The following is a 13,336-nucleotide window of genomic DNA, read 5'->3' on the forward strand; positions in this document are numbered from 1 at the left end:
TATAACCCAGTTACACAGAAAGTATAAATATGATGATCTCAGTGTACAAGAGGTGGTAAATGTATCCATTCAACTGCTCAGGCCAAAAGCTTTTCAGTCGTTTCTCCTTCAAATGAACTTGTTGAGCCTTTTTTTTTTCTGGTCCTGGCTTTTGAACTCAGGACCCAAGTGCTGTCCTTGAGCTTTTGTGCTCACAGCTGGCACCCTACTTAAGCCACAGTGGAGTTCTATGCTTCCATCAGAAAGAATGACATCGCCCATTTGTAAGGCAATGGAACGACTTGGGGAAAAAAATCATATTAAGTGAAGTAAGCCAGATCCAAAGAAACATAGGCTCCATGGTTTTCTTCATTTGTAATAATCAGTAGATGTCTAGCATAGTCCAAGCAGAGGATCACAATAGTTCAGTTGAAATGAACTCCAAGATATGGAAACAAGAGATTATTGTTGTTGTTATTGTTTTTAAGGCACTGTGTGAAGTTCTGTCTTTCTTTTTTTTATTCTTTATTTTTCCCTTTGGTTTATCCCTTGTTGTCACTGCTTTTGATTTTGGGATCCTTTGTCTTGTATTTATGCTGATCTGATTTGGAGAAGGGAAGGGGAATAACAAAATGGTGAGACAAAGGACAAAGAGTGAACCAATGCAACCATGATATTCCCAAGATGGCATGCTGGAAATGTGGGACGGGGGAGGGAAGTGGGAGAAAAAGGAGAGAGGGATCACAATGTCGGACAATTTACTCATTGCCCTACTTATGTAACTGTAACCCCTCTGTACAAAACCTTTACAATAAAATTAAATTTAATTAAAAAAAGAAAGAGCAAGAGGCTCAATTCAAGCGATAGAGCACCTGTAAGGAAGACTTGAGTTCAAACTCCAGTAAAAGAAAGGAATATATTTTATCCCTTTGGGCTGTTTCTCCATCTCTTGTGCTGTGAACCAAAGAGCCTTTGTATGCAAAGAGCTCTCGTGGGAGAAAAAGAGCACAAAAGCTCCTGATGGGTTCAGGAGGGGGTGGCTGGTCAGTGATTGAAGAGTGCACCTGTACACTTCTTAGGAAATGACTAAGTCCATTCAAAGAAGAAATCCCTCCTCATAAGTCAGCTTCAAAACAATTAAGAACATAAATCAAGAATGTAAGAAAAAACTGGGACATTTGGCTAAAGAGCACTGTCTTATTTTCTCAGATTCAGCAAAACCCCTTTTGAAGTGTTTTGCAAGGGTGACCTAAGAATGAGGTTAAAAATGCAATTAGTAGCAAAAGGACATTGCCATTGGCAGCCTGCTTTCTGCCTGGTATTGCTCAGAGTTGAAAGAATGTTCTTACCCATAAGGTGGATGGACTAGCTGAGGAAAATCTGAGAGAAATTCAGATAGAAACAAACTCGAATCCCCTATTCATCAGCTATAGGCATAATCTGAAATATTCTGAGGGATAAAACTTCTAGCTATCTTTCTAAGAGCCTTTCTATCCATCAAATATTTCCTTATTAACAGGAAGCATTTCCTGGTACTCAGTCTAAGATTTTGTTTTTCTTGTGACATTATAAAATTTAGTTAATTTGATTGTCTTATTAGCAAACCAGAAATTATACTCATCTTGTTCCCATTCTCTTGTGGTTTGGCCATGATTATATAGATCTAAAGCAACCAGACAGAAATTGATCATTCTCTCTTGGCTCCTGCTTTGGTCCCACAGGTAGAGGAAGTTAGACAAATAGAAAATGGAGTAGAGTGTGATCATGTGACATCACACACCTGGTCTTCATCATTAGGTGTGCTTAAACAGGAAGTACATTTGCTTAGGACAACTCCCATTTCAAGAAACAATATATCAGGCTATCTACTTAGGTTTTCCCAGTGTTCCTCTGTGCACTATTAGCAACTGCTACAGCAGAACTGCAAAGTGAGAATCAGTCTTAAGATGCTGAAGATATACACATGCATGTAATTATATATACATGTATAAATGCATTTATGTATGCATATATTAGCATATATATGCATATATACACATATATGTAAATATATGCAGGGTCATATGCAAATATATACAAGCAAATTAGCTAAAGTATGGTATATATGCAGGGTAAGATTCCAATGGTGCAACTCCTTTGAATAACTACCTTAAAGTTGAACAAAATGAATACCAGGAAGCTGGAAAAGGTGTTGTCACAGAGAGGATGAGATTAAGGCGGAGGGGGCAGATAGCAGTCATGATATTGAGAGGAGGGGTGGGGTTGGGAGAGAAGGGGAACGATGGAAGGAAGGGGTGACGCTGATGGAGATGCATGGGACTCAGACTGATTGAAACCCCTACTTAAAGAAAAGAAAAGAAAAAAGACAGTGACATTAATGGTGACAGAGTCGTTTCATGTAACTGCAGGTGAGACTGGTGTAGCTCGGGAAGGACAGAGGTAACTGACCGACCCCGCCCCCACTCTAAGTCCCCGGGGCAGGTACCTGGCAGGTGTCCCCTTGCGAGCTTTATAGGAACAGTAGAGGGGCACAGTGTTGGGCAATTCTGGACTCAGCTCACGAAGACGGCAGGACAAGCCTGGGCAAGCAATGCCGCAGCCCAGGCATCAAAGCAGGCTTCCCCAGTGGAGCCCTCCCCCCATAAGCCCCCCCCCCCGCCCCGGAAGGGCCCCTCCCTTGGTGCGCAACTCCCCCTCCTGACGCCAAACCCCGGCTCGCCCCGCAGGGCCCCTCTCCCCGCAGGGGCCTCACCCCGCAGGACCCCTCACCCCCAGGCCCCTCACCCCCCAGGCCCCTCACCCCCCAGGCCCCTCACCCCACAGGCCCCTCACCCCACAGGCCCCTCACCCCGCAGGGCCCCTCACCCCGCAGGACTCCTCACCCCGCAGGACCCCTCACCCCGCAGGGCCCCTCACCCCGCAGGACCCTCACCCCGCAGGGCCCTCACCCCGCAGGGCCCCTCACCCCGCAGGGCCCCTCACCCCCAGGCCCCTCACCCCCCAGGCCCCTCACCCCGCAGGGCCCCTCACCCCGCAGGGCCCCTCACCCCACAGGGCCCTCAACCCCAGGCCCCTCACCCCCCAAGCCCCTCACCCCCAGGCCCCTCACCCCCCAGGCCCCTCACCCCCAGGCCCCTCACCCCCAGGCCCCTCACCCCGCAGGCCCCTCACCCCCAGGCCCCTCACCCCGCAGGGCCCTCACCCCCCAGGCCCCTCACCCCCAGGCCCCTCACCCCCCAGGCCCCTCACCCCCCAGGCCCCTCACCCCCCAGGCCCCTCACCCCGCAGGGCCCCTCACCCCCAGGCCCCTCACCCCCAGGCCCCTCACCCCCCAGGCCCCTCACCCCCCAGGCCCCTCACCCCGCAGGCCCCTCACCCCGCAGGGCCCTCACCCCCCAGGCCCCTCACCCCGCAGGGCCTTCACCTTTCCCAGTTAGTTGGCCAGTGGTGCCCTGCATCCTGTCCGCTTCCAGTGGGAAGCGAACCCCGCGGGCTCCTCCTCCTCCATCCCCGCCTCGTCAGGATTTGAGAAAAGTCAGCAAGCTCATCTGCTACACACAAAAAGGTTTCTGGGGTTGGTCTTTTCTGCAAGATAACGCAAACACGCCAGCTCGTTATAAAGCAGGCCGAGCATCAGAGAGCAATCTGTGTGTGAACTACGCCGGCCAAACCCCTGTGCACGTGGAGAAGAGCACGCAGGACGCGCCTCACCTCGGGAGAGCAGGGAGGCTTTGCGGGTCGGGGTCGGGGTCGGGGACCCGGACAGGGGCGAGGACGGGACAGGGGCGAGGACGGGACAGGGGCGAGGACGGGAAGGGACTGGACAGGACGGGGATGGGGACAGGGACAGGACCGGCGGGGGGGGCGGCGGTGGAGAAGGTGATGAAGGTCAGTACGGCCAGCATGGCCCCTGTGCCCGCGTGGGGATGGAACGAAGACGCCTGTGGAAATGGTTCAAGGACGGCGAGGGAGGCAGAAGGGTGATGGGAACGGAGGCGCGCCGGACCCTGCGTGGGAATGTCACTGAGCCCTGCTCACACTGCGGGAGGTTGTTCCGTGATCTCTCCGAAGGAATCCACACTCAATCAGTATTACTAGAGTCTTACATCTTTATTAACCTTTCATGGATTGGGGACTGTACGTGCGACTTACTCAAAAACGACATTGTGAGATAGTCAATGTGATTTTTTTTATTATAGACGACAAACTTGTAGTTGAACAATGCACGTAACTGCCCCGAAAATGTAGCCGTGGAGCCAGCTGAGCCGTTCACGGTCACAGCCCCTCCAGTTGCCCAGGCTGAACGGTGGTGAATCCGTGGACCGTAGAGTGGCAGGCACAGGACCCTGAGTTCCTGACACCCTATCTGTAGGTGACTCCCTTCCCTTTCTGGGCAGCACAGATTACATCATGCCTACCCTGTCTGCCATGACCTGATAAGTACAAAACGCTGACCTTCTGTCACATGGAATTCCCAAGGGGAGGGTGACAGCCATAAATAATTTAATGGCACATGTGACTGAGGAACAGCACAGTGGACATATCACAAAGCCTCCCAGACCTTTCATCTCTGTTCAGAGGCTGAAACTTGTGCAGATGCAGAGCCACCCTTGTCTGTAATTCTGTATCTATCTATCTATCTATCTATCTATCTATCTATCTATCTATCTATCTGTCTGTCTGTCTGTCTGTCTGTCTGTCTGTCTGTCTGTCTGTCTGTCTGTCTATCTCTATATATCTATCTGTATCTATATATACATGTATATATACCCCTATCATTATGGATGCATTTATTTAGGTTTATATTCTTCACATGCTCATGAAGCTGTATGTGTCAGAAGCAAGGCTTTGGGGTTGGTCCTGCAGTTGTCAAGCCAGCACAGTTAGTAAGGCCCTTGCATTGTTGGCTGGGTGCATGGCCATGTTGAAGAAAGACTTTCATGAGACTCTGACCCAGAATGCAGAAGGGGAAGATTTTCTCCCAGTTCAAGCAGGTGTCTTGACTACTTTCTTCTGGCTGGAATACATGTGAGGTACTGGAGTACCACAGGCCACATGTGAGAAGTCAGATGCAAGAGCAGTAGCCCCCAAAGTGCAAGCCTGGTGGCAACACTACCTAACCCCCAAACTCTTCTAAATGCAAGAGACATAAGCTTCCATCATTTTTAGTTTGTTCCAAATGAATCCAGAAGAATAAAAAGGATTGGCATAAATTTAAATGACAGGGAGTTCATTTCAGTAAGCATCATTTTATATGATCATATGTATAAAATCATATGTGATCCTCTCCTAAGAATATCCTCCTTTGTTCTCAATGTATGAATACAGTGCTGTTTAATTAATCATCTCTAAGTGTAATTATTTGTCTTTTACTATCCCTTGGATTTACTTGTAGAGTTATAGGCACATTCTAATGATTACAAATCAGGAAAAACATGCAGCATGTTTCTTTGGGTCTGGGTTTACTTTGCTTAATATAATTTTTTTCCAAGTCTTTCCATTTCCTAACAAATGGGCAATATCGTTCTTTACAATGGAAGCATAGAATTCCATTGTGAATACATATCACATTTTTCTTGATCCATTCTTCCACCGAGGGGCATCTGGAGTGATTCTATATCTTGGCTATGATAAATAATGCTTTAATGAACATGGTTGTGTTGGTAGCTTTAGTGCAGCCTGGTTTGTGGTCTTTTGGATAAATGCCCAGGAATGAGATTGCTGGGTCATAGTGAAGCTTTATGTTTATGTTTGGGTTTTTTATATTGATTGTAGTTCTTCTTTTTTTCTTTCCTTTGATTTACTCCCTTTTGTGGATTTTTTTAAATTTCTGCATCCTGTCTTGTATCTATCTATAAGGGGTGAGGAAGGGGAAGGCGGATAAAGGATGAAAACCATTTCAGCAGTGATACTCACTAGACACTATGTTGGAAATGAACTGTACAACTTGGAGTGGAAGGGTGTTAGGAGGGGAAAAACTGGAAGAAAATGAGGGAGGGGGTAACACTATTCAAAAAGAAATGTGCTCATTACCTAACTGTAATCCCTCTGTACATCACCTTTCTGATAAAATTTTAAATAAAATAAAATAAATGACAGGGAATAGCTAGTTTTCCATATACCATTATAGAGTTACCTAATAATTGGACTAATCTGGCACTTATTTTATAGGCCTGGCCTGATTTTTGTGTTCACTGAAAACAGATTGTCTCGTTGATCTGTCCTGACTACATAGCACATTAGAGATCTCCAGGCAAAGCTGTTTGTGCCCCTTTGTGTTTATTTGCTGTTGTTTTTGTTGGTGCACAGCAGGCAGGATCACAGGAAGAAGAAGAGAATCTTGATATCTCAGCACCTCCTTTATCAGGCTTCTGCATAATAACTGTACTGCCTCATAAAGCCAATCTTACACAATTGCAGATACATGACAAAGCACTAGGCCAAAGAGACAGTTATTATTTTCCATTAACCTAATGTGCTTTGCCAGCAAAATGGATTTCCACCCCCAGTTTCAAGTTCCACTTCACCCTAGAGATGCCATGTTCCTCTCTTTCTCAACCTTGAATTAAACAATGCTTTCTTGATCTAACACATGTTCATTTTTACCACATATATTTTTACTAAAATTTAGTTCATTTTATTTTTACTTAAGGAAAAATGCACACAGTAAATGAGCAGCATCTCTTATGTTATATGCTTAAAAAAAGACTTTATATTTTTTAACATATTCAATGGCTCTTCGCTTTATTCTGATAATTATTTCCACTGCTGTGTAGAAGCTTTTTCAGTTGCTACAATCCCATTTCTCAATTCTTGTTCTTATTTCCTGAGCTACAGGAGGCCTATTCTGAAAGACTTATCTATTATGGATTTCTGGACAGATAACTAGAAACTTAGCTCTCAGCCTGAGAAATTCTTCCCTGATGACCCTGATCTATGGCCCAGCTCCGCTGCTGCTTCTACAAACTTTTCTTTGACGCATATATTTCTGTCTTAGCTGGAGTTTGTAGAGTGGGGTCCTTTGGCTCACGGACTTTGGGTTTAGGCCTGCTTCCTCCTTTATGTGCTCATTGTCCTCCACACATCATTTAGCCTTAGGAACTGCACCCTCTGTGACACTTCCTTGCCACTGGCTCAGGTCAAGGGTTAAAGTTTGTGGTAAAGAACCTCTCAGACCAGATTGTGAGCAGTTTAGCAGCTGGAAGATCTTGGACCTCCATCTCTAGCTGCAAACGTGGGTCTAGGTTCTTAGAGGTAGTGGTTTAGGTGACTATAAACTTCATGTGAACAGTCTATTCCCTTGAGGGTGAGCTGCAGATTGGTGCATTGGCTCCTCCTCTCCATTCTGTACCTGGTTTGTCAGTGGAAGAGTGGTAAATGCAGCAGGTCAACAGTTCTTCTTCCTTCTCTTCCTCCACTCCCTCCTTGTCCTTCTTCTCCTTCTCCACCTTGTCATCCTTCTCCTCCTCCCTCTTTGTACCAGTCCTGGGGGTTGAACTCAGGGCCTTGGCGATGTCCCTGAACTTCTTGTGCTCACTTGAGTCACAACTCCACTTGCAGTATTATTTTTGGTAATTAGATGGAGATTAGTGTCTAACAGACTTTCCTGTCTGGGCTAGCTTCAAACCACAATCCTCAGATCTGATCATCCTGAGTATCTAGGATTACAGATGTGAGCTACTGGTGCCCAACTCTGAGATTCTTTTAAGTGTATTGTTACTTCATGTTCTGCTTGTTTTTTTAATTATTGTAATCCATTGCATAAAATAATGGGTTTCCTCATGATGTCTGAAAATAGTTCCCTATTTTTCACCTTGTACAAATCAACTAAAGATAGATCAAAGACTATAATAGAAGGCATGCTACTTTATATTTTTATTAAAAATCTTTATTAAACAGAAGGGTTACAGTTACGTAAGTCAGGAAAATAGTACGATAGTATAATTCCTTTTGGATAATGTCACCCATGAAACTTTAAAACTACTTGTTTTTTTCCCAAAACATGGTACAAAAAAAGTCTCAGCTAAGTTCTTTTATGTCTATTTTATATTTATCTTTTAAAATCTGCTCTAATCTTGTGTGCAGATAGTTCACAGGTAGTTAAAAAAATCAATGAAGTTCAAACATAAAAGCATTTACCTTATATAGGGCAATCAAAGCTTGGAATAGCCAAAACTATTTTTAATGGTTGGTTAAAACCTTGTGATCAAAATAAACAATAAGAACATAACACACACACACACACACACACACACACACACACACACACACACACACACATAATTCTATGCTTCCATCACAAAAATTTTGTAAGGAAATGGAAAGACTTGGAAAAAAATCATATTAAGTGAAATAAGCCAGACCCAAAGAAACATAGATCCCATGGTCTCCTTTATTTGCAATAAATAGTATACATCTAGGATAATCTTAGCAGATGAGCAGAATAGCTCAATAGCTATGTACATATGACCCTATAAGATGATGTTAAGCGAAATGAACTCCAAGATAGGGACACAAGAGGTTTTTCTTTTTCGTTGTTGGTTTTAGTGTACCATGTGATTTCTTGTTTCTTTTGTAGGTTCTTCCCCCTATGGTAGATCCCCTGTTGTCACAATATTTGATTTTGGTGCCCTGGTATTGTATATAAGTTTATCTGAATTAGAGAAGGGAAGGGGAACAACAGAATGGTGAGACAAAGGACAAGGGGGAACCAATGAAACAGCAATATTCACAAGACAATATGTTGGAAATAGTCTGTACAACTCAACAAGGGGGGAAATTGAGGGAGGAGGGAAAGTGGGAGAAAAATGAGGGAAAGGGTAACAAGTTTGAGAAGAAATACACTTATTACCTTACTTATGTAACTGTAACTCCTCTGTCCATCACCTTGATAATAAGAAAAGCAAAGAAAAAACAAAGAAAGAAAGTGAGGATGAAAAGGAAATTGATATTGAGTATCTATATGGGTTAAATCCACCCAGAAAAATGCAGAAGTAGTTATTATCCTTACCGTTTGACAACTGAACAGGATGAGATGGGGAGGGATACAAACCTGTGCAAATACCCACCCACTGCTCCTAGGACTTCAGAAAATAAGGCTGCCACCATCATCTGTGGGAGTGTCTGAAATCAAAGAAATAATGCATGCCTTATGTTGAAAGTATGGACATTCCTTGAATTCTGTGAGCTAACTCACTCGTTTGCATTTAACTGCACAGCCTTTTATTTTATTTTGTTACACTTTAAAGTAAACCTTTTTGTTGGTGTATAGTAATGACATGTAGTAAGGGTTTTTTATTATGAGATCTTAGGCATGCCAACAATCTACTCTAATCAGATCACTCTGATCCTCCCCACCCCTCCAGTGCTCCTTCTTATCCCCCATTTTTCCTTCCCTTTTGGTCTCCCCAGTGCTCCCCTTCTACTTACAGGACATTGTTTTGGATTCCCATCAGCCCCCCAAAATTAAAGCAAATAACTTCCTTAGTTAGAGAAAATGGCCCCCTTGTCTCCGCGGGACTGGCTTCTTTCATTTAAAATGACAATGTCAAGTTCTACCCACTTTCCGTCAGATGACATCATTTCTTGCTTCTTAATGGACAACTAAAACTCCTCAGTGTTTATATGCCGTCCATCAGTTAATGAACGCCTAAATTGGTAGCACTATGTGCTACAATAAACAGGGTCGCAATAGGACCCCCACAGGAAGCTGAGTTTGATTCTTTTGGAGACAAACCCAGAAGTGGTGGGAATGGAACAAATGGGAATTCTATATTTAACTTTCAAGGAAACTTCATTTACAGAAAATCTTAAAATAGTCACCGCTTAGGTTAAAATAGTTTTAGATTTACAGGAAAATGAAGGCAGTATTTTTGTGTAACCTGTCTTGAGCATCTCCTGTCATGAGTATTTTAGTGTTGTTCTGTAATAATTAATGAATCACTAATGATGAGTCATAATTCAATAAAACCTATGCTTTGTTCGGATTTCTGAATTTTCTGCTCTTTGCTCATTTGCTGTTCTGGGGGCCCTGCAGGACACCACTTTACATTTGTCACTAGGGCGCCTGCCAGTCCCCTGGGCTGTGGCAGGCAATAATGGCTTTCTGTTACCATCTGTATTTGTCTGTATTTTTCTCTGACATATAGCTTCTATATCAATGAACCCCAAGGATTAAACTGAACACTTAATGAGCAGCTGTGATTGTCCCCAGTACCCATACTATGAGCCACTTGAGAGGGTACATTAACTCTTTCAGGAATTCACATGAAACAGAGAGGAGAGAGCCACCATGTGTAATGGGCTCTTCCTGCTTGGCTCAGTAGACACCCATTTATAGGCCAACTGCACCCTTAGAAAAACACTGTGCACTCAGAAATAAACAGCAATGAATAATACTGCATAGCTATTCATCAAGAGGTATGTCTGGGTTTTTAAATACCTTTGTATGTTCACTTTTATTATAAAATATCTTCAGTGCTGTGGCATTTTAGTGGGTAGTTATTGAGCAAGAAAATTCTTTCCATGTCCAGTTGCTCCCAGTCTTAAGCTCTTCATAACTTTTAAGCACTGACAACACATTTCATATTTCAGACCTCCAGAGAGGCATGTTAGTTTGGATGAGGCTGAAATAAATGGTGAGAGAATATGGCAGTATTTATATCCTGCCAGTTCTGAACATTTGTTGGGCTCTGTGGATTAACCGTGAGAATTCAGAGAAGAAATTAAATAGACAGGTGTGACATTCACTGAGGAATTAAAAAGCAACCTGCAGTATGACAGAATTCTGACTTTCAGTAAAGGCTTGCTGAACTGAAAGGGGAGTCACCTGCAGGAATAATCTTGACAATGGCAATGAGAAGCAATGGAGACATTTCAGACCTTTAGTGAAGGTGTACCAGGCCTAGGCTCTGTGACAAGCTTGTCCCAAACAATATAACTCCTGAAGACAGCAGTCAGCATTCCTCATCCTTTAAAGCTAAGATCAGGATGTGTCCCTTGGTTGTGTGGCTACCTGAGTGATGCTTACCTTCCCTGGACCACAATCCTGGACTTCAGAAGGGCAGCGGATAGAGGGGAACAGGAGACTGGACCTGGAAAATCTTACAACATAGAAGTACATACTTTCTCCTACTGTAGATTCCAAGGAACAACTTTGATGAATGCTGTTCTCAGAACCAGAACATGGGCGCACATCACATCAAACCTTGGATAACCTCCTGTGCACAGAGCTTAGGCCTTTAGCTGTTGTCATTATTTGTGAAGAAAGTAAGGTTTCCCTGTGCTTCACCGCTCTGCATTGCATCATTAGCTGACTTGCTTGTCTGCCCCATTTCAGAGTCTGCTGTACACGAGGCTCAGATGCTGGAAGCTCAGTCCTGGGACTTGAAGAATCATAATCCTTCATTTGTGTCCAACTCAGCTTTGCTTGTTAAATTGAACATTGCCTTTGCCCTTTTTCTGCTTGCTTAGGAAAAATGTTGGCTGTTTTTGCACTCCATTAACGTTGACAAATATTAAATTGGAGCAGCAGTCAGGTATGGAATGAAGGCACGTGGCTGTGATTCTGATCGTTACTACCCTGAGTTAAATGGATGGACTTGTAGTTTGCACAGTTGGTGAAGGCAGACCTCACTAACTCTTTCCTGAGAAGCCAACTATCATATCATGAGTCTCCACAGGCACACATTTCCTTGATGTCCCTACAGTACACTTGGAAATGCCAGGCAAATTTTAATAGACAGTCCAATCATTTGCAATATCCCTGCCAAAAAAAGGGAAGTTACTTGTTTAGAACTGAAGTGTGTTAGGACCCTGGCATCTGCTCAAGAAGAAACTTACCGTCCTCAGTTTCAAGAGATTCCGTGTCACATCGTGATCCCAGACATTTCAAAATTGCATATTTTTATGCAGTATCCCAAGCACCAGCTCTCAATATTTTCCAGAAGGCCTCATCCTGACAGTCCTATGAATTATTTTAGATCTGACACTTATCTAGGTTTTCTGGATGGCAGCTGGAATTGAGACTTTCCCTTTGACATGTTCTCCAGCAACACCTGTTGTTCTTTAGCATTTTTTGTGTGTCCAGATTATCCTTTCTTGTGAAGAGGGGAAAAGCTAATTTTACAATTCCATGTCTTCTAAGGCTGCACACAAGCTTTGCTTCTCGAAATATAGACTTGCTATGGTTGTTTCCTCCCCGTGTATCTGTGCCATTCCTGAAAACTTCCAGCTTCCATGCAAAATGTGAGCTGGGAGATGTTCTAGCTCCTTCTGCAACTGCATTGTATATGTGTGTGTGCATTACCTCACCCCACCACATGCTGAGCCCACCTTATGTACAATGATATAATGTCCGTACTGAATTTAAATAGACACAATGCCCTCCTTACGTCCTCTAAATATATTTGGGTGGCAGATGGGAAAGAGAGTCAAAATTAAACTAGCACTAAGATTGGTTACATCCCCATTTCCATTGTCTGGGAAGTTCACAGTCATCTCTACAATCTCTGCCAAAGATGGTGAGGCTAGATTCTCCCAACTGTCTCTACTCCATGATTCTGTCCACTTTCTCTGTTTTGTCCCATGCCAGTCTAGATCTAACAATAGTTCTTTCACCAGTTTTCATAAGAAATCCACTTATGGCCCTTGGTTCATGGGTTCAGAAGATTTTGGTAGAACTTCTAGACTTGGGTATGGCTCCCTCTAAGATTGTGATGACTTCCTATCGCCTGGCTTGTTCTTTTCTTCTTCAGCAAATTCACCCAACGCCTTCAGTCTCCTCCCAAGATGGGTCTATGAATATTCTTTTCTTTTTTTAATTTTGAATTTTTTGTTGGTTGTGGGGCCTGAACTCTGGGCCTGTGCACTGTCCCTCAACTCTTCAGCTCAAGGCTAATGCTCTACCACTGGAGCCACAGTGCCACTTCTAGCTTTTTCTGTTTATGTGGTGCTGAGGAATTGAACCCAGGGCCTCATGCATGCTAGGCAAGCACTCTACCACTGAGCCACTTTCCCAGCCCCTATGAATATTCTTTTCTTACCCAGAATCACTTATTGAGAATCAGCTCTCCATCCCAAACTCATGCTTAGTAACTCATCAGCACTTTCTGAAGTACAGATTTGCATGGGTTTGCTTTCCTCAGCAAGCCCTGCTCCTTATGCTAACACCCTCTTTTACTTTCTAGTACTATTCATACATGATACCAAAGGGTGGGTGGCTTGAAATAAATTAATTTATCTTCTCATTGCTCTGAAGGCTAGAAGTCTGTGCTCAAGATGTCAGCAGTGTGGGCTCCTTCTGCAGTGTATTCTCGGTGAATAGGTAGTCAGCTTGGCTGTGTGTTCGTGATCTTCC

Source organism: Dipodomys merriami, unplaced genomic scaffold, assembly GCF_024711535.1.
Source record: "Dipodomys merriami isolate MVZ:Mamm:240054 unplaced genomic scaffold, mDipMer1.0.p SCAF_32, whole genome shotgun sequence".
Lineage (NCBI taxonomy): Eukaryota > Metazoa > Chordata > Mammalia > Rodentia > Heteromyidae > Dipodomys > Dipodomys merriami.